The sequence below is a fragment of the Protopterus annectens genome, chromosome 2.part1 (assembly GCF_019279795.1).
Source record: "Protopterus annectens isolate FY-2018-M chromosome 2.part1, PAN1.0, whole genome shotgun sequence".
NCBI lineage: Eukaryota > Metazoa > Chordata > Ceratodontiformes > Protopteridae > Protopterus > Protopterus annectens.
This window is the reverse complement of record NC_056729.1, coordinates 887,822,915-887,847,033: the sequence shown is the minus strand read 5'-3', so window position 1 is coordinate 887,847,033 and position 24,119 is coordinate 887,822,915.

Below are 24,119 nucleotides of genomic sequence, written 5' to 3'. Positions count from 1 at the left end.
TACTGCTGTGATGGCTTGGTGGTTAACTACCATGACTATCGTGTATAGGGTCCTTTTGTTCAAGACTTGCAAGGCTGTTTATTTGGTTGATGGGCAGAACAAGGGCTGTTGGATACAGAGTGATTAAGGCACTTTTGAACATTTGTAAGTGGGTTTGCGTGGGTTTGTGCGAGGGTAAGCAATGCTAGCCTCCAGTTACATATGCTTACAGAGGGTTATCTTCAGAATTGCTCAACCTGTGTGTGCATTGCTTACCCCTGTGCACATGGGCTTAAGCTTGCTTACTAGTGCTTAAATATGCTTACTACTGCTTATTGTTGCTTAAACCTGCCTACTAGTGCTTTATTCATTATGCCACTGACACCTCACAAGTGCATTTCCTGCAGCACTCCACTTCATAAATATATGTTATTTAGTGGGTTATGCAATGAAAATATTGGTCATAACATGTTTTGCAATGGAAAATGGTATGTGTTACAGTGGGACTCGAACCGGGAATGCCTGCTCGTAAGGCGAATGATCTGCCCACTACACTATTGTGATACTGCCTCATTTGCATATATCTTCCTCATTATCCTCTACAGCCATTTAAGCTGTATTAACCGTAGCTAAGCGATGGGCACACCTGTGGACCTACAGTTAGCTTTAATTGGATTTAAAAAAAATCAAAAAAAAAAGGTTTCTTCATTTTATTTGTATTTGCTGTTGTACACCAGGGGGAATGTTGGTGGGGATATGCGGACACCTATGAGTGGTCTCACTCATTTCCTAGCCATTTCTGCTGTTCTTCATTGTAGGGGCGTATATATTCTGAGAGTTCTGCTCTCAGACACCCCCCCCTGCACTCTTACACGCTCTGTGTAAGATTAGGAGCTCAGGCAGTGCACCTCATTAATATGCATGGCGCGCTGCCATCTTGCTCCTAAACAGCCGCCTCTGTTCAGGACTCAGCTAGTCCTGCACGGAAGAATAGTAAATCCAGGGGAATGTTTCACTTATGTGTTTTTGGATGGACTTATATAATGGGGGGTAACTGATAACTGAAAATAAATGTTCCATTTGCATTACTTTGTTGAAGGGGATACAGATGTTAGGAGTGGAGGTTCAGGTGGACAGTGATTTCAAGTTATATGTCTTTTGCCTTTTTAAGAATCTGCTTGTGAAGATTGAGAAAAAATTCCATAATGAACAGCTTGAACATCATACAGCCTAGGAAGATGGTGGTAGTTTGTGAAATGGGAAACCATATGGCTTTGTTTAGAGTATCACAGTGGTATGTCCTTGGGAAGAGTGCTATAATCTGCAAATGTTATTGGAGATTGATTAGAGTATTGGAAAGGTTCCTTTCAAAAGTGACTGCAATGAAGTGGTGGTTAAAGGAACCCCATTACCTATGTGATCCTGGCTTAAGTGAACAGGAAATGTGAGATTTGTTCACCCAAAAAACTGTTTGTTTTCTTCAACTTTGGTGACTTGGATGTGATGTCGAAAGCTGAGAGTGGAGTCTAGCTAGATTCCCAATTACCTATAGACATGGATGGCTTTAATGGGTTTTTATTATTGTGTGTATATGTGTGTGTGTGTGTGTGTGTGTGAAAGAGAGAGACCACAATGTCAAAAGACATGGTTATCATCATCACTCCCCTTTTTCAAATTTTCTACATAGGTTCAGGGAGTCGAGTGTTGCCATCTGTCATGATTCAGTGTTACTCTCTTTCTTTCTTTGACAGTCATTTCTGCTTGTATCAGGTCTTGTCTCATCCAATCCATCCATCTCTTTGCTAGGCAACCTTGTTTTCTATTGCCTTTTTCCTGTCAGTCTCAAATCTTCTTTGTCAGATTGTCTTTTGCTTTTCTGCACATGTGCCAAAACTAAGGAAGTCTGTTCATAGCTACTTTGGCTACTGCTCTGATGTCCTTATATTTTTTTGTCCCATAGTGTACATCCTATCAACCATCACAGACATTTCATCTCCATCACCTCTAGCTTCCTCCACTGCTCTGCTTTGCTTTTCCTACCCAGGTTTCTGTACTGATCATACTACTGTGTTGTACACCTTACTTTGCAGCTTCTTTGGCATCCTTCTGTCACATACTACCCTGACACTCTGGCTAGTTGGCTGCAGCCCTTATGATTCTAGCTTAGACCTCCTCATTCAGACTTCCCTTTTCCTGAACCAGCCCTCCCAGATACTTGAAGCAGTTAACCTGTTCCAGTATTTTCCCTTCCATCTCAGTGTTTAGCTTCCTTTGATTTCCCAGTTTGCTTCCATTACATTAGTCTTATCCATACTTAATTTATGTCCCTTCAGGTTTACATTATACTCTTCTATTCTTTGTAAAGTTTCTGCTCAGAGTCTGCCTGTAATGCCATGTCATCTGCATACAGCAATTTTGCTATTCTGACCTGTTTGCCAGTGTAGTCCATCACCAGTATGAACAGCAGTGGGCTTACACCTGAAGTCTAATGCACAGCCATCCCCACTGGGAATAACACTGGCTCCAAACCTTGTTCATACTAGAGTTATTGGGTTCTTGTACGTAGCCTGCTCTAATTCTACCAATGTTCCTGCGACTTTGAACAATCAAAGAACTGCCCAAATCAGCTTTCTTCAGACTTTGTCATATGCTTTGTCCAACTCTAGGAATGCCCAGTTTGCCTTTTTCATCCTCTCTAGCTTCTTATCAACTATCTGTCTCATTCCTGATTTGAATCTGAACTGCCCATCTCCCATCTTATTTTTCTGATACTCTATTCATTCATCAAACACCTTCTCCAGAACTTTCAAGCAGTGGGATAGGAGTTTGATACTCTATACTAGCCATAATTGTGAATACTCCCTTTGTTATTGTACACTAGGCACTAGTATTTTTATTCTGACATCACTGGGGGCATGCTTTTCTCCTCAAACTGCTATGAGTACCTTCAGCAACCAGTTTCTTCCTACCTCACCCAACATCTTGATCATATCTGCTGTGACCGCATTGGAACCTGCTGCTTTCTCTAACTTAATTTTCTTAGTGCTGTTCTTACTTCTATCGCTTATCTTCTTCCTTCATCAAAGTCTGTGTCTGGGGCAGTAGAGCTTCTGTGAGATTGTCTTCATTCAGAAGCTGCTAGAATTACTCCTTTTAACTCCTTTTGATGTCCTGTGGACAGGTGAGCAGGCTGTTGCTACCATCCCTTATGAAGGGTGTCTGACTATCTCCTGTTCCTTTTTGTCTTTGCTTTCCAATCTAGTAGATTTTCTTTGTGCCATCTACTGAACTACTTTCTACAAGATGGCAGAGTGTCTTTGATGCCTTCTTCTTTGCTATGACAACTCCTCTCTTTTCTTCTTTGTTTGCCAACCAGTATTCCTTCTTAAACTGATTCACCTTTCTTATCTGTCACTTTACTTTGACTTCTTGGACTTCTACATTCCACCACCAGCTTTACTTGTGTAATTTGCTTTAATACCTGTCTCTGTTACATGTCTGTTCTATAGTCGTTAGATATGCTGTTTTGAGGTGCTACCATTCTTCTTCAACTACTCCTACTTTCTCTTCTTCCTGAGGTGCTTGATCTCTTAGTAATTCCTTGAGCACTTTTGCTTTCTGTAGTCGACTTTCTTGGTCTCCCTTCTTGTCTTTGTTGACATTGGAGCCTTCTCTGATCACTGCTTGTATCTTATTACCTCCCCTAGTATCAAATTAATTTACCAACTCCCTCTTATTTAATTAAACATGATCCCATCAACAGGGAAATCCATTCTAAGACTTCTTACCTATGTATTCACCATAACTATCTTACTCTTCCTCTCAGCCTTAACCCACTATCATGCCCATCTTTATCTACATCTCACCAGTTCCTCTCACAAACAGACCTCATCCCTTAACAGTTATTTAGTCCCATTAAACATTCCATGTACTCCACACCTCTTCCAAACTTTCCCCACCAATAATCACCATCATAAACTGCTTCCATCAACTAGTAAGTCCCACAACTATCTAATACATACTAAAATCATCATTAAACTCAACACACTCTACCAATCTTTACTAAAAAACTCACAAGCTGTGGAGACATATACCCCAACCCAGGTCCAACCTCAAAAAGCATGCCAAATTCTAATCTAACCTGTTCTCATCTCCATAGGCATAAATCATCTCTTCTCATTCTCAACCTAAATATGAGAAGTATCCTCAATAAGATCAATGACCTACATGTCCTACTAGCTCTGTATAAGCCAGACATTCTCCTTCTGACTGAGACCTGGCTAAACCCTGATATTCACAATAACGAAATTACAGGTCCTGGGTATAATAGCTACCATAAGGACAGAGTAAAAAAAAGGGGAGGGGGTGTAGCTATAATGTACAGGAAACACCTTATCTTCGAACAACTTGATATCATCATCCCAGATAGCAATAATGCTGAATCAATTCTATCCAAATTCAAATTGAATCCCAAAAAATATATTAATATCATAGGAGGCTACATTCCCCTTGGAAACAATATTTTGATTATGGAAAACCTGCTAGAATGGATCTCAAACGCTCTACCTCAAGAAAGCATCATATTAGATGACTTTAACATAGACTGGCTCAGCTGTACTAGTTAGAATCCAACCACATGAATTTTCCCAAGTCATTACATCCCCTACTAGAAATGACAAAAGAACCAAACACCCGTCCATTCTGGGCTGGATACTTACATCCCATCCTTCCCTTGCAGCCCAAGCTGGATGTCTTCCAGACTTACTCAGTGACCACCAAGCCACATATCTACTAAGAACCAAAACTCCACATATGAGTCAAGTAACACATAAAGAAGTCAGGAACAAAAAGAACTTTAACCCCAGTGCCTTTAAGAATGACCTAAATAGTTGCAACTGCACCCCTTTAAAACAACTATCTCTTGATGATGCAGTGCAATACTTTAATTCAACATTCCTAAACATTCTTAACCACCATGCTTTCCCCCAAACCATCAGAATAAAACTACACACGCCCCCTGGTTAATTAAGCCCACCAAAACTATTCTTGAAGAAAGGAAGAAAGCATGGGATCAATATCACAAAAACAAAACCCAAATAGTAAAGCAGAAATACTTAGAACTGCGCAACAAGGCCAAGAAACTCATCAAAATAGACGAAACCAGCTATTACCAAAACCTACAAGAAAAACATGCCAAAACGCTCCAAAAATTCTGGGCTGCAATCAATTCGGTACTGCGGCCTGGGAAAACTACTGCCCACACACCCAAAACTGGTAACATTCACAATAATATTACCACACAGTTTAACAAATACTTTACTGAGACCATCCAGGCCCTAGCTAATAATCAAATTAACACCACTCATCCAACCCCAGCATAGACACCAACCATAATGGTAACACAAACTAGCAACTCACACTTTAGCTTTCAACCAGTATCTATCAAAACCATCCTAAAACTCCTCCAAAAGCTCAAACCTACCACCCTAGCTGCAGACAACATACCTGCAGAATACCTCCAAATAGCAGCAACTGCTATTGCCTATCCTGTCACTGTTGTCATCAACAGATCAATCACAGAGTGCAAAAAACCCCAGCTATGGAAAACTTCCCATATAATCCCACTACACAAAGGAGGCAACTCCTTTGAACTCAGTAACTATTGCCCCATTGCTATCTTACCACCCTTATCCAAAATCCTAGAGAAGGTCATACACAACTTATGAATTACCTCCTTGAAAACAAACTGCTATCCAAAAACCAGCATAGCTTCAGATCCTTCCACAGTAAATCCACTGCACTTATTTATTTCACCAATACCATTAATTATCATAGAAATCAAGGACAACTTGTCTCAGCCATATTTTTAGATTTATCAAAACCTTTTGACATGGTCAGCCACAGTAGACTCCTCAACTTACCGTCTACCCTTAACCTCAGTACCTCCTCCATTGCATGGTTTAAGCGCTATCTGTCAGGTCGGCATCAGGCGATAAAATGGAAAACCAACTCTCACCCCTACTACCAGTGTCCTTAGGAGTACCTCAAGGGTCTATCCTAGGTCCATTACTCTTCACTCTATTCACCAATCAACTCCCATCCTCCACCCCCAGGGCCACTGTTATTCAGTATGCTGATGACACCACTATCATATGTGCAGCCACCACTCCAGACCTCCTTCTCTCACAAACACAAAATGTTTTCTCACTAGCAGAAACCTGGTTTTCTAACCATCAGCTTATTCTACACCCTAATAAAACTAAACTACTACTTTTTTCTTCCCATAAAATCACCCACCTAGCTGCCAATTTCTCAGTCACCTCTAACAACAAAACTATAATTATCCCAACTACCCACACCAAACTTTTAGACACTGAAATTGATAGCAACCTTAGATGTGACATCCACACTGCCCAAACCATCAAGAAAGTACATAAAAACTAGGTCTGCTCTATTGTAACAAATAATTTCTCTCTAAATAATCTAGAATCACAGTAGCCAGGACACATCTATTATCCACCCTTCTCTATGCTTCCCCAGTACTAACCAACCTTCATAAATCTGATCTTAACAGGCTAGAATCCTCTTACAACAAGATAGCTAGATTTTCCACTGAATCTTCATATAGAACACATCACTGTATAGCCCTTAAAAAACTAAACTGGTTAGAACTCCCTCAACTATTACAACTCAATCAACTGTCACTACTAGCACATAAGCTATACCATCACCCAGACAATGTCCCAACCCTCCAACATCTTATACAACCTTACACCACAAAAATAATTTTGAGATCTAATACCCTTAGCCTTCTTGAGGTCACCAATTACAAAAATGAAGCAAGGAAATCTCTCTATAGCTACTGCATCTCCAAAATCTGGAACTCTCTACCAGCCACCCTCACATCCAATACCTCCACTACTCAATTTAAAAAAACTCCTTGTAACCCATCTTTCTAACAACTGGCTATGCTCCTGTAACTCCCCTGGGTAAGAAAAATATACTAAAAACTAATTTTCTCATCAAGTTTCTAATTTTTAATGCTACCTTTTGAAAGCATTACAGCTTTATAAAGTTACTGAATTTCTAAGAAATTGATCCATAGTTAATACTAAACTACTATGTAAAAATGTCCTAGGAAGTATAATCACATACTACTGTAGATTCTTATTAATCCTTCTATATGTGCTTTATATACTACTGTATTGTTTGTATGTTACTCCATTGTATGTAAAATGGAGCTTTTCTCCTCGGGCCTCCGCTGTAAATGGACATGTGTCCAGTTGGAATTTCCTGGTCAACAAATGTAAAATAAAAATAATAAATTATTGCTGCAACCAATGATTTATGCTGTAGGCCAACTGTTTCACTGGAGATGACTTTGCAATGAATCTTCCCCAATGCCCTTTCCTTACCACTGTTGTATGTGACCTTGCGACTGTCTCTCATGCTAAACCATGTGTTGGCTGTCATCAGGCAACCTGGCAGACAGAAGTCTAGAATGGCATAAATATGGATCCAGGCAATCCTCATATAATTTTCTGTCTGTCCCATTATGTGCTTTGAGATTCCCCATCTTCAACACCAATTCATATTATCCTGCTTTATCTAGTAGGTCCTGCAACTGCTGGCTGAAGGCACTTTTTTCCCTCACTGTCACAACTTTGCTGTGAGGCATAGTCTAAGAATATGAATACTGCCTTATCCTTACACTGGAGTACGATTGCCATGAGTGTTTCACTAATTTTGAAGAAATTCCTCACTGCCTTCAGAAGACTCTCACCTCAATTCCCACACAATTCCCTATCTGTTTTCCTCCTGAGTAGTAGACTCTGGATTGCTGTACTGCACTCCCAGCTTGTCTCCTTGATACATAGGATGTCCAGCACCCTCCTTACTACCATGTTGTCCACTTCCAAGCTCCTTCCTATCAGTGAACTTACATTGAGTGAAGCAACTCTTAGTTCATGTTTGGTTTGTTGACTGGTTTCATGTCCAACTTTAACAGTACAGAGATATCTCAAGTAACCCAAGCTGGGCAATTGGACACTAGCCAGCCAGTAGTTTATTGTTCAAGGACTGATGAACTTTTTGGTGGGCACTCATACTGGCCATGGGGCCATACAGAACCCTACCATCATTAGCATGGATCCCTGTTTTAGGTCAGAATAGGACAGGTCCTCAACCCGCTATCACCTGCAAATACTGATGTGAATTTTTTGTGACATTAGTCAATGTCACTGAATCACCTACAGACAATTTTATACCACTGAGTGGGTAACCCTAACATGGCACGCAATCTGTGATCTCTGTTTCCCTGTCTAGAGAGTACTGCATACTATAGTCGATGCCCAGAGCAGTTGGTCTACACAATTCCTTCCCCTATAGGGCACCATCTAGAGTCTGTGCTGCTGCCCATAACTCAATTCATTGGAATTTGACAGACCTGGTCATGTCCCAGCATAAAACTAAAGTCTTTTCCCTGCATACTACATTAAAGTCAGTGTTCATTTATCAGTGAAACTGGCAACTTAATAAAATGTTCTGACACTTAATGGGTAAACAAATCATAATAAAAGAGATGTGTAGAGAGATTACTTAAATCCAGAGAACAAATACAAGCTGTCATAACTTCTAAATTGCTACTTTGTCTAAGCATGTAATTATTGTGAGACAGATGTTTAGGTTAACATAAAATGTAAATTTGCAGTAATGGGCATGTATGTAACATAAAGCAAGGACTACTGAGAGAGTTAGTTATTACATTAGAAAGTATGGATTTTGTGTGAAATTAGTATAGTATACAGGCTGTAGTTTATCTACAAGAGAATGAAAGAAAAAAAAAAGAAAAAATGTATAAAAATATCTGTCATTACATTAAAGCACTGTTAAAACATTTTTTTATTTTCTTTGTCTCCCTTTCTTTCCTTATTTTTTCTTTCAGTTAACTATGCCACAGCCTGCATAGTGTACAAACTGCAAATAGCATGCATTCACTCTAGACTGATATCTTATTAGTCTCTAACTTTGACATATCACTTCAGTGTGGCCTGGACATTACTGCAAATTCGGCGTCTGTTAAGCAAAATATCTATCTGTCAAAGATTACTTGCTTAAACAGACTAATACATTATCAGTTATAATTTTTTGTTTTCATTGTCATGATTTAACTAATCTCCCTACATATCTACATTATTGTGGTTTATTTTTCCTTTAAGTGACAGAGCAGTTTCTTGATCTGTTATATATTCTGCTAAATTAACACTGAGACAAATGTAACATGCATAGAGAACCTTTAATTTTATGGTAGGCCAGAAATTGTACTTTTAAAGTTTCAAACTCAAACACATGTGTACACACACACACACACACACACACACAAACACACACACACACACACACACACACACACACACACACACACACACACACAAACACACACACAAAATATGTCTGTCTCTGAAGTATAATTGCCATACTAAACATTACAGCAGCCCAATTTCTCTCCACATTGTTATTTTTCAAGTTACTCTTTTTAGCAAATTAGAAAGAAATTATGTACTTTTATTTTAAAAACACAAGTAGATATTTAAGACCTGTATCCAACATCAGTCACAAAATTGCCTCCATTGAACAGTTCTTTCCTCAATTTTTTTTTTATTTTTCAAATACATTTGAATGAATTCCATAGTATTTATACATAACATCTTAAATAACTATGTACACTATTTACATTAGCCTGACACTATAACACATCTTAATGTATACAGTTACTTTATAAGTATGTCCAATCCATTATCAGAGTGTCTGATCAATTATTGTATAATGTCAATCAAAGATAAGACTTTTCCCCAAGGGTTGTTGATAAATGGCTTTGGATAAATTCTTAGTTCTTTAATTTTAATTTCCAGTAATGCTGTGGTCTTCAGTAGGCTGTAGAAATCTTCCAAAGTTGGTATTGTGTTTGTATTCCATCTTCTTGTTATACACTTCCTTGAAATTGCAAGTATAGTCCATACTAGCTGCATGTTTGATCTATTCAGATGAGGACCTTTATTCACATTTAATAATACAAGAGCTTTAGTTAAATAAAATGATACATTAAATAAAGCTTGTAGAATGTTATTAATACCATTCCAAAATGGCATAATTTTAACACAAAGAAAATGCGGTTCCAATCCTCATTGTGTACTTGCTCACATCTCCAACATATTCCTTTTATGGAAGAACTAATTTTACTTATTCTATCTGGGGTTAAGAATGCTCTGTGCAAACATTTCCAATTAAAAACTTTCCAGTATTGTGTAAAGGATGCATATTTTATTAATAATAACATATTTGTTGTAATATCTTCAGTTAACTGTACTGAGTGTACTTTTGTTATCTATTTCCAATATAAGGTTTTGGGTGTTGTATTATAGTTTATCAGTATTTTGTAAAATTTTGAAATACTGTTTCCCATGTCAAAGTCATTATATATGATTTCATATAAGTATTTCATAAATTTAGGTATTTCTTTAAATGAAGAATTGTTAATTATTCTACTTAAATTTCGTGAATATGACAGAATACTCTATAAAGCTAGCCAGTCCTGTTGTGAAATGTTGCATGTTGTTTTTATTACTTGCGTATCTAAAACTTTTAGTTCTTTGATACATTGGAGCCAACAAACAAATCATTTCTGTTCCCAGGAATTAATAATGCCTCAATATATTTTATGGGGAAAGTTCTTTGTAACTATAAATGGTGTTAAAAGATCAAACCAGATTTTTAAATCTATATTTGCATTAATAATTTTCCTAAATGAGTCAATGCAATAATTAATCATACAAGTTTTAGTAAGTTTAGTTATGTTATATTGCATACTAATACATATGTGCCATGGCAAATTGTTTTTATCTGTTATTTGATTTTTTTTTTTTTGTAAATCAAATTAATTTATTGATATTACAGTTAGTAACTTTTTCCAGTTTGCAGAGTAATTTGGACTTATCCAATCTGAGATTGTTTTAGATATTGATGCCTTTATATATGTTTCTATATCAGGAAATGTAATCCTCCCTATTTCCATGGCCTGATATTATGTATTAAAGCCATTCTGTTTCTTCTGGGAAACCATAAACATTTTATTAGGCATGAATTTATTTATTTAAGTATATTCCTTTCTGGTAACAGTTGTATTGCCAAGGCTATATATAGGATCTTGGGCAGTAAAACCATTTTTATTAAATGTAGTCTATCTTCAAATGTTAATATTATGTTGTTCCATTTTTCCACAGAGATTTTAATTGTATTGATGATATTATTGTAGTTTTTTGAGACTAATTCATTATTATCCTTGGATAACTCAATTCCTAGATATTTTAAGGTAGATTCTTGTTTCCCTATGATGTGATCCCCCTTAGTCTGCAGCTCTTTTTTTATTATTAAAAAATAAAAATTTAGATTTTGATTTATTAAAATGGATTCCTGAAGTCATGTGAAATTTATCAATTAATATATTTAATTCTTCTAATGTCTCTTTTGTATTAGATAATGTTAGTAATATATCATCAGCAAATAGCATTAGTTTAGAATTGTATTGTTCATAAACCTCTATTCCTTTGATTTTTATATTTTTACAAATTTAATCTGCCAATATTTCAATAGCCAGAGCAAATAGAATCAGTGACGTGGGACATCCTTGTTTAGTGCCCTTTGTTATATGTATAGATTCAGAAGTAAAAGGACCTAACTTGACATACGCTAAATTATTTGTATATACATATATATATTCTTTAGGAGATAAACAAAGGATGCAGGAAATTCAACTAGCATTAGGATTTTGAATAAATAGTCCCAATTTAGGGAATCAAAGTCTTTGTCTATATCTAAGCCAATCATCCATTGAACAGTTCTCATTAGTGAAAAGCATAAAACCTTTGTTGGCGCAACAAAAGATATATCACCTCTGTGTTATGGTGTGCCCAGTATTTCTTATTTTACATAACACTTGTAGCGAAGAAAAAGAAAAAAAATGGTGGTGGGGGGGTGTCCATGGAGTCTTATAAACATGTTGGTTAGGGTTAGAGGCAAAACATTAAGGTTCTTCACATGATGGTCCAGGAATATAGATCAGTACTAGACAAATGGCATTAATTTGTCTGGTAGGTATTTAATATAAATGTGTGTGTGTGTGTGTGTGTGTGTGTGTGTGTGTGTGTGTGTGTGTGTGTGTGTGTGTGTGTATGAGTTAATTTAAAATAACAGAGACAGTTCAACATGGTTTCAGTTTATTTAACTTACTTATGTATAGCATTATTTTTAGGCATCATACAGGAGTAGCTTAGATATTTTTAGTGAGTACAGACAATTGGTGATCCCTTCACAGCATAACAGATCAGTGAAGTTAGATGACGCTGTCATGTTTAATAACCCAGTGGACACAAACATGACTTCAGAACATCTGCGAAAACACTTCATACTATTACGATAGGGGTCTATATTACAAGATCGAATGTTTAGGTGATGGAACACAAACATCAAACTTGTAATATTGAAAGCAAAAAACAGCAAATGGCAAATGGCCAATTTAATGCAGGGAAAGATTTCCCTTGGCCATTCACCAGATCTTGCTGTTTTGTCTACTGTAGAGTGATCTTGGAGTTGGTATATTTAGTTAGAGGGTGTGTGAGGGGCACAGCCCCCATGTCGGGGGGTGTGGGGGGCAAAGCCCCCCACTTAGTTTGGATGTAAAGTTATTTTTTTTATTTTCATGGCCAACGGATTTCATTCCCTGAGATGTTTACGTTTTAGGTTCGATATTACAAGTTTGATGTTTAGGTGTTCGATCACCTAAACATTTGATCTTGTAATATAGACCCTTATGATAGTAGTAGTCTGACCAAGTATAAGTGGTGAGCACCGAACGATAAAATCTTTTTATTTTATTTTATTTTAATTATTTTATATTTCTTTAACACCGTTGAGTGATTTTCAACAAGTGAGGAATTTCTGGCTTAGACTGGGTTTTGTTTTTAAAACAGGCAACAGACAATTAAATAATTATGCAAACATTTTAAAATGATGATACAGCAATGCAATACCAATATAGTATGTTAGGAATACCTGCCTTTATTCAGTAAGATACAAAAGTAAACAGTAGTGAGTATATGCATTAGAGATTGTATGGAAGAGATTGTAAACAGTAAATAATAGCAAAACGAGGCTTTATACATTTTTTATAAAATTATTAATTGCAGGTTATACTGACATAGTAAAAATGCGTAGCCAATTGTGTGAATATTTAGGTAGCATTACCTTACAAGATGTGTCCAGTGTTGAGGCATTTGCATTACCATTCTTTCTGCAGGAACTATTTAAGCTGGGTTTGGAAGGAAGAGTAATTGGAGAGGTCAAAGATGTCTAGGAGAAGGGATTGCCACAGTTTAGGTGGTAACACAGAGAAGCTAAGGTCAGTACAGTGTAGTCTTGCTGTGAGCATTTGTACAGTTGGTGAAGCACTGACTGGCTTCTAATGCTGTAGGCTAGGGTGGAAGCAATGAGTTTTATAGCTAGTTAGGTTGGGGTGCCCTGGTATCACTGTTTGTTGAGCATGAATCCTTGGATGGTGTTAGCTCTGGCTTGTTCTGGCAACCATTTATCATTTGATTGAGTGAGGCAGTTCATTATGAGTAGAGTCAACAAAGAAATGGCAGATTTTAATGATGTATTTTTGTTGTGTCTTTGATCATGGTTTTACTGCATGAGTCAAATCTGAGCAAACAATTATAGAATAACTAGTCAGCCCTGAAGACAGAATTCACCTTTTTATGTTTAATTGTGGTTAAGACATAATTTGAGATATTTTGTATCAAATTACAGGGGACGGACAAGCTTTGTGACCTGGAAAACTGATGTGTAAAAGTGAGTTGGTATGCATTTGCAAATCATTAAGTTTATAGTCTAAACAAAAGCTTTTTCTTCATCTGGTAATAGTGAGATATTCTGAAATATTTGTTAAAGAACTGATAAATAAGATGTATTCAGGGATGCTTGTTTTTATATTTCTTTTTTATGAACCATTAATAACGTCAGCCATTACTAAGCTGACTCCATATTTTACAGCGCACCACTTCCATCCTGCTCTACTTTTTAAGAAGTTATCACCAAACAGTTACAATCTACATCACCTGTTAAATAAAATACATGAGACTTGGTCAAGTTTCATGCTATTTCTATTATAGTAAAATACTTAGCTGTTTCCATCTAGTTAGGTCATGTACACATAGAAAAGTGACATTCTTTTCTTATGCTATTTGGTAGCTCAGTAGTAGCTCAGTTTGTATGGAGTTCGGTTCCACCCCTTGTTCCACCCCTTGCTTTTCTTGTAAGATCCAGAAAATATTTCATCTCAAAACAGGTGGCTATATTGCTAGAATGAAAGACAGATGGACTGGCATGAATACATTTAACAATACATTAAGCCTGTTAGATGGACAAACAAAAGATGGCACAATTAACTTTATTGTCTCTTCTGATCAGAGGAAATGTCACTTATTTTTGGCTCCCATTTAATTAGCTTAAATAATTAGTAAACAAGCTATGAATAAAGAATTACACCAAGACTAAATCTTTAAATTTCTGGAATATGCACAGCTATAGTTAGTGTTGCTGTGAATATTTTTATATGGCACTGGGTATTATGAGGTATCATTTAAAATGTGGCTCCCTTTTGCTTGAAGTATGTGAACATCCCTTTGTTTGTTCTGGAAGTCCTTAAAAACTGTCTCTAGAGATTACATTTCTGACAACATCCATCTGCTCCCCATCCCCTGGAGAGAGCCTGTCTGCCATGTGTCTCAATGCAGGAGCCTGTCTGTATCTGCATGATAAGTACACATCTCTGAAAAGGATGCGCTTTCAACGGTTTTACACAATGGGATGACAGGTCCACTTACTGTCAGTGGAACCTATTTCATTCCTGGCTTTAATGATAAAATAACGAAAAAATTCTGTGAACTTTTTGAAATAGTACTGCAAAAGTTGAAGGTTTTAGGTAAATGAAAAGATTAATAACTATCAATGCAGCAATAAATAATGATATTGAGTAAATGAAATTATGAGACATGAAACAGCTTACTGTTTAGGAGCACTTTGATACACTCCACAAGAGTTTTATATGACTTTAGAAACATTTTACAAAATTAGATTGAAATAGAAAGTTTATCTTATTATTCAAATAATTCATCAATTATGTTTGGTATACAAGTCATAGTACTAGTATGTAGTATGCACAGATAATCATTACAAATCAGCAAACCTCACTCAGACATAGGTTATAACAAATATTACTGATAGAGAAATAATTTAATATAGTGGTAATGAAGGTAATCTTTATAATGGCTTATGTAATAAACATGCATGCAAATGAATGCTCATATAAATAAAACTGTCTTATACATAAAAATAATTTACCAGGAATATCTATTTCACAACTGCTGTTTTCTAGAAAGTGTCGGTTCAGATATGTGCACCTACATCTCTGCTACATATTCTGTTGTCCATTACACTCTTTAAGAAGTTTGTAAACTTGTGAAGAAGATGCGAATTGCACAGTTATTCACATATTTATATTAATAGATGTTTTCTGGTATGTGTCCCAAGAGTTATCAAGTATTATTGTCATCTAACTAGAATGCAATATGTGATCTAGTTTGCTTTTCAAACTCTTCTGTTTTCATTTGTTTTTGTAACTGCTGTACTTTCCTTAGCTCATGCTTGTCATAAGATCTCAAACACATTTCAAAAGAAAACTTGTGTCAGCCACACTGGTATTTATGCAAATGTCAGTGAATTAACTTGCCAGCCTTTTTTGTAATGGTGGTAGCATATTTGCTTTCATAAATGCAATGCTTCTCTGAAGCTATACACTCGTAATGCCATTTTACTTTTGGGGCCTTCTATTATAATATTCTGAAGTCAACTACTATGTGAAAATTTTGTGCCATTTTTGTACTAATTGAAAGTAGGTAGCGTCTTAACATCTTTAATTATATTTTTGGTGAGGTGCATATTTTATGAACATAAGTTTCTATTCTTTATTCACATTTTTGAAGCTGGCTTTATTTTGCTGACAAAAAATTGCATAATGTGTTTCTGCTCATATATATGTATATAGCTTATTGGGATTCCCTGTCTAAAACAGATTTTTAACTCATTTTGTGAACATGAATGGATATGTTTTATTACCAATATTGCATATGACATCACCCTTTTTTTACTAAAATAGCTATAAATTAGACTAAGGATTAAACCCTAAACAAAAATGCAAACCTGAAGTAGTATATTCTTTTGAACTCCTAACCAGCAATAGACATAGATTGGGTTGAGCCCTTTTGAAGTTAAGTCAGTTATGGTCGACCTTGTGAAACTGGTGACAGCTGACGGTAATAAAAAAACAAATAACATAAAATAGTCTAGGACTACACCATGGATTAATTGCATGTTGACTGTTGTTAAACCTTTGGTGATCCAGATATGCCTTCACCTACAGCAGCTGAAAATGACTACGCCATGAAAGTGCCACAATTTGAATATAGTTGAAAAAAGCAGTTTCACTGATACCCAAGTCAAAGTATTTTTCAATGATAAATATAAAACTGTGATTCTGGTAAACAAAATTAGATCCGGACAGTTTTTGAATGTGTACTTTCAATGTCTGTCTTGAAGATATACATTTCTCACCTGAGATAACCTAAATGCATCCTCTCTGTCAACCTCTTTTCCTGAGTCTATCTACTGTCTATATTGCCTCTATATTCACTAAATTGCTCTCATACTCCTGGTATAACCAAAATCTGGTCAACTGCACTTTGTGCTTTAACGTACCTCCTATGCTTATTATCAACCTCACAATTTACGATTTTTTTCTGCCATAAATATAAAGCTTTGTAACAAACTGTATTGTATGTCAGTCATCAATAATCTACTTAATTTTCTTGTCCTCAGATGCTGTGTACTACTTTCTTTATCAGGTGGAAAAAAATCTTTAACAAACTGTGACTGACTAATATTGCCCTGAAATGTATTTATGCTTATTGTCTAAAATATATTATCAATTATTTTACTGTTTACTCATTTTATTGTGGAGCTTTTCTCCTCGGCCTCTGCTGAAAAGAGGCAGCTTGTCTACCCAGTTAGACCATTCTGGTACTAAAATGGAATAAATAACAAATATAATCTAAAGTATTCTTAGTAGCAACAGTCCTTAAATGAGCTTTTGTAAAAGATCATTAGAAATTACAGGATGTCATAAGCATCATATCTAAGATTCATAATGACTGAACTACCAGATCAATATGACATCAGACTGAAATGACTGCTTGATTGGCAATGACTTAAAACTTTAAAACTAATTACGACAAACAATGAACACGGGTAATCAATATTAAATACAAAGCATATAAGTTGATAACTCAAGGCATTCAAGTGGATCAGGAGAATGTTAAAACAGTGATCAAAATAGGATATCCTTAAGATAAACACTCACCATTACCAATGTCGTGTATTGGGGATACCGATACAAATTTATTCAGTGTTTGTCTATGCCATTGTGGAAGTTACTCAAGAAGGCAGTTGGTCGCAATGGTAGTAGTCATGTTGTCACAGGAAGAAAGTTTTCTACTACTAGTAAAACTAGTGACCAAGTCTCTGACATTGTAGCACTTTACAAATGTATGAACTCTGCGGGCAAGATATAAAGGAATCCGTGGGCATCAGTTTAAACCATAAATAGGTTAAATATCAAAAGGGGAAGTGACCTCTTTGGATATATATCATGGTTCTGGGTTTACAGTTTTCCATTGTAAATAATATATATGCACATACATACATATACATGTTATATACAGCCCATATTTCCTTATTCAGAGACAAGCTGTGAAGCAAAATCATGTAAGAAAGCTAACACAGGTAGTACCATGAAAGTGGTGGGTTGTTTTAAAAATGCAGTTTGTTTGGACTGTCACAAAGTTCTGTACCCTTGCAACACAGAAGCCAAAGATAGTATTGCTAAGATGGATATTGCTTCAGACATACCTATTGGTAAGCCTACAGTTAGACAGGATCTTTACTGTCCAAGGCAGTCTACTCTAGGTATTGCAATGGGAGGGATAGTTTTCCAGGTGCAGTTGGTTCAACTTCATTTGAACTGGGAAAAGAGGCAGGGATACAAGCAGTGACCATGTTTTTTATGACATCCTGGCAGTTGTGTTTATAGGATTGTGTGTATGCAGGTACATGCAGTACAGTGTGGAGGCAAACATTTGAAGTAACCAGCTCGGATGAGACTCAGTCATTGTCCACATACAATAGAAGCTGGTGATATACTTACTTCAAGAAAAGGGCTGAGCTGTAACAGTAAACTTGAATCTGAGATAAAATAATCTTAAGGCACGGGACTTCCTCTGGATTGGGCTACTTCAAAAGATAGGCTGGCTAGTATTAGTAGCCATAAATCTGAGCCATAGTTGTTAAAAGATACAAAGTTTCTGTTGAAATAACTCCCACAGACTAATTTCATACTTCATGCTGATGACATTGTTCTCAGAAAAGCCAATAAAACCCCAGCAGTTTTGCCAGTATTGCGTAAGGTTACTTGACGTCTATGTGGGATTGTCTTCATAACAGCAAATTAATTATCGATACAAGAAAAAACACAGTCATGCTGTTTGGTACTCTGCATAAACCCAGGAACACACATGCTACTATTATCAAAGACATAAAACACTTTCCATAGCCAAAAAAACAAAAATACCTAGACATCACCCTTGACCACTGTTTCTCTTATCTTATGCACACTTAGTCCCATGTTAATACATTTCTAACCCAAATAAATATATCTCACAAAATGTTCAGTTCACTCACCACAGACATTAGATGGTCTCTTGCTATAAAAGTTCTCCCCCTATACTTGAATATAGACTCACCATTACTTCCTTGTACTCTGTCAGAACACAGTTTGCACTTAACTTGCATAACATTAAATTCTCAGGTATGTTAGTTAAGCTAAAGGCAAAGAACATAATTGCATTACACTGCAAAAAACAAAATAGCTCAGAAATATTTATCTATTTAACTATAAAATTGTCATATAATTGGCTATATGACTGATTTACACCTAACATGCACTTTCAGCATAACAATTAGAAGCCTGTTATAGTCAGTTAGTAGCATTTATTTATATAACAAGCAGCAATGTCAAGAATGTTAGCAGGAAATTACAATGGCTATGATGCAGGTATTTACATAAACAAAGTCATCTGAAGCTGTCAAACATCTGTTCCAAACTTACAATGTTCTCTGTATTATTTTTTCCTCTGAAATCTAAAACAATTTGTACTTTTTTTTTCTTTCCTGCAGTTTGTACACAAGTTCACAGCTTTGAGCATGAGGCCTTGCAGTCTGTAAATCTTAATAACAAAAATTACTGTTGCTAGTCCAGGTGGTCATATCTGCAAATGGTTCCAAACTATCTTTTTCTACTTCTGTAAAGTCACTTTGCCAAACAACAAAAAAGAGAAAATTGAGGGTTTATCTGTGTTTCATCCAAAGGTTATTGCTTGCTTCTTAATTTAGCTGTACTTTCCAAAAGTGCTGCATTATATAAAATGTAAAAACAAAGATGCAGAATGAAGGCCTGCTTTAAAACAGATGCATTTTCAAGCCTGTTCAGATGGATAGAACTGCATATATGTAAGATCTAACCTAAAAGGTTCACTGTGTAATCTAGGACAGCTCTTCTTCTTAATACTTTTACTTTTAAGATATTCATTGGAAGATATTGCTCTGTTCTCCTTCACAGACTCAACACTGGAAACTAATGATACTCTCAGGAAAACTGAATACAAATAGTTAGGCCATTGTTTCTCTGTTCATGTGTGAAAGCACTTTTTCTAATTATGTGCCAGCTACCTGGAAAGTTATCCCCAAGCAGACTGAGAAAAATTAAGCAGGTTCAGTTATTAAAAAAAATCTTTTGAGTTACACCTTATGAAAAAAAATAAATGTAAATGTTTCAGATCCAGACTAAACCAGTAAACCATTTTTACAGTTTTAACAAGCTGCTTAACATACAACTATAATCTTTCTATTTTTTAACACATGAATTCAGCTTTAGGGTGTTAATATTTTTTATTTATTTTTCATTTGCAAATTGCAAATACTAATTTTAATATCATGCTGCATTTGTAAATAGCTTCTAACTTTTGACTAATTTTGTATGTGTATGCTATTTTATATTGTAATAGTCCCCCGGATTCACGAATCCTCCGTGTAAGACTAAATAAGTCTTACTCGGAGGCTGCAGTTGAACGGTATGATGTCAGCGTGCCATGAATATTCATGAGGGCACGCTGACTCAACCACAAGTCTAACACGGACCATGTAGAAAAGCAGGGGGTGTGTCCGACTGCCGAGCAGTCTAAATGTCCACGCCCCTGCAAAGGTTCGAAAAGAAAAATGTAAACACAGAAGAGCGAGTCCGCTCAAATGTCCATGCACCCAACACCACACTCCCTGACATTATAAACCCCCATCACAGTTATAAAAAGTAAAACATTAATTTTATTTTTTTTTATATTCCCGAAATAGCTGCCCGTATTTGCGCGTGTGTGCGCGGGTGTGCCCATTGCTTAGCTGCAGTTAGCAATCCCGACATGGAAGAGCATAAGAAATAATGTTTATGCAAATCACACCAAATAGCAATAGCATAATGGTAGAGCGTTCACACAAAGAGGAGAGATTCACGGTTCGAGTCCCACCACTCCCCTTCCAATTTATGTTTTAAATCAGTATATGAAATAATACCTGACATATATGATTAAAATATTACTAAAAAGCAGTGAAATGGCTTATGTATCAGTCAACAAAATATATATTTTTAAAGGATCCTGATATACAATTGCCCACAGTTAAGCAGCGCTTTACCCAGTGCAATGTAGGTGCCTGTAGTTCAGCAGCGCTTTACCCAGTGCAGTATAGGTGCCCGTAGTTCAGCAGCGCTTTACCCAGCACAATAGAGTTGCCCATAGTTAAATAGTGCTTTACCCAGCGCAAGCGGTATGCGAGGATGTGCGCGCTGCACCAACCTGTGCACCGTAGGGCAACGTGGAGCAACGTAGAGCAAAGCTGCTTAAACACAGCCACACCCCATAGCCTGTCTGAACAGTATTAAAATAAAATGAATGACAAGGTTCAAACCCAGGACTTGTGCACCATAATCAAAGTACTGAACCACTAAGCCATGACAGCTTAGGAGAAACAGCCACTGTTAACATACATATACTTAGAAATGGTAGATTAACCATTACTAAGCAGGTCTGCAGTCAGCCGAGAATTTTCAAAAACGGCCAATCACAAAAAAGTGTGGGAAATGCTGCATATTTAAGCCCCATAGGCAGGAATACTCACCATAACTGATTGTAGCTCACATCTGCAGTTAGAATGGCTGGTGCTGGAGAGGGTACACGCTTCCGAGTGCAACGTTGGGGCATTGAGGAGTCGAAATACATGGTTTGGTTCCTTGTCCACTGTCATGAGTCAAGACTCCTGCAGGGCCAGTTCCAAGGGATGGAGTACAAGCCAGAGGCTTGGAACCGGTTAGCTCATGACCTCACCAGTGTCATAGGCATTCCTCGGACTGGTGAGCAGGTCCGTCACCACTATGCAGACTTGAAGAGACGGAAGCAGGACCTCCTGAACCAATGGATACAGGATGCTCGTGGGATGTAAGATGCCCCACAACTGAGTAGGCAGCCATGGAATGCAGTATGTAAGAATTGATAATTGATTCTGTATAATGGATAGGTATGTCTCAATATCCCTTCATTTACTTCACAGCTGCAGGTGACCGTGCTGTGAATCAGCAAGCCTATGCTGTGCCACCAGGCAGGTTAGTGATTATTCTGCATGTATTGTTATATAAAATAGGGGAGAGAACATGAAATAAAGTGTCGTAGTCCAATAATACAGCCATAAAATGCCCTGAATAAGTCCTCTGCATGTACTGTCATATAAAAAAGTCAGAGAGCCAGAAAAAGAGTGTAGTAACCCATTAAGAAAGGTAAAATATGTCTGGAATAACATCTCTGCAGGTACTGTCATATAAAATAAGTGAGCAAACCTGAAAAAGAGTGTTCTAATCTATTAATTAAGGTATAATATGTGCTGAATATGTCTTCCATATGCACTGTAATATCAAATAAAGGAGAGAGCCTGTGGAAAAGTGTGTAATGTAATTAATAAAGGTATAAAACCTGTACTGTGTCTGTGTCACTTACTTTGAAATGTTGTTGTACCCTTGCATTATATAAATAGTACTGTTTAATAATTGCTGGCAACCCACAGTTGGGCAGTCCCATCTAAAGTGGGTGATGAAAGTGCTAGTATCTGTGAAGTATACATACAGTCCTCAACAGTCAGTGACTGGCTGGCATGCATAAGTAAATCTGGCACACGAGTAGCTCATTAATTTGTTCCCCAGAAATGACAGTGTGCTACATGAAATGCAGGGTTATGTACAAATTGAACTGAAAATGTCATGCAAACACATCCAGATATGTAGATAAAGAAATATAAATAAAATCAAGAAATATGTACCAGTAACGTCTGTATCTTGGACAGTTAGTATGTCAGATATAGGACAGGTATATAATGAACTATCCAAAGCTATTACACAACCTAAAGCATGTTGGTAAGTGTAATAATACATGTAGGGGATATACACCTGCAGTCACTAGGAATGTAGTGTAGACTAAAAGTACTTATAAGATGTTAATTGAGGTTTCTTTCTGCACCCTACTGTATGTGCATAAACCATGCAATTCCACACCTTAATGGGTATGTGTAATCTCAAACATTTTTTGGGACATATGTCCTATTGTTCTATAAATATCTGCATTCACTTTGATGCATGTGCCCTGTTCAAACACCACAATCATGGTGGTCTGTTGCTACCAATCATCCCTGCATGCTGTTGGAATGTCCACTGTTGTTCAATATATGCATGTGTTATGCTTGCTGTTCAACTGTTGGAACCTTGGTGTGTTGGGTTAATGGGATTATTACTGCATGCTGTTACAACTAATCTTGAATGCTGTTGTTTATGTTGTAATTAAACACACCTAATCACAGAACATATGGGAAGGCCGGTTCCAGCGGACCCACCTGTCCCTCCTCAGCTGGCGAGTGCACCTAGCACCAGCAGGTCCGGTGCCCAGCCCGGGCTCCCCTCCTCCATTTGTCCTGTGCCACCTTCGGGTGGAAGCACTGCAGAAGATGGGGCTCATCCCCCCCGTGCAAGCCTGGGTGGAGAAGGGCCACCTGTCACCCTTTGAAGGGTCCAGGTTGTGGCGTGTAGGGAGATCCAGCGTTCAGTTGCTGATCCCCTACGCCAGATCGAGGCAAGAGTGGCACATCTCATGGGTAAGCCTGCCCATCCTATGCAGCCCCCAGCACAGCCACCCTCGGGGCTGTGAAGGTGCAGTGGTGACTGCCCATGGGTGGGGATCTCAGTTCCACTGTTACCATCTGTGGGCTCATGGGCTTGCGATTTCCAAACATCCGTCCCCGTCAATTGTGTTCACCCACCCCATGTGTCATACACCGCCCCTGTATGTGTCTTGTTTGTCTTGTCTGTTTACCTCCCCAACCTACCTCCCCAAACATACCTACTTCCTCTACCTCACTTTCCACTCTCACCTGAAAAAAAAAAAGGGCAATCTGTACCCACAAAAAAATTACGCCCCATACATAGCTGCCCATTTCACACACATGTCCACTGGACATGTAAACTGATAATTATAATTGGCAGTACAACATACTTTGTTGTCCTCACCCCTCTCCCAGGGGTGGAAAGTTTCAAATTTCACTCCAAATTTATTGCATATGCACAGCTGTTGCTGGTAAAGAAATGAGCAGCTATCTACCTTCCCTACACCCATCCTGCACATCCCGAGCTTGTTTACCTACTGTCTATCCCTCTTTGTGCCCATTTTTTCACCACTTTCCTATCTCCCCATTTTCTTTTATTTCAAAGAAATTAGCGTGGGGTTTATCAGGAGTAAGCACTTTTAAGCTGTAGTTAGCGGGTTTAAGCAAGT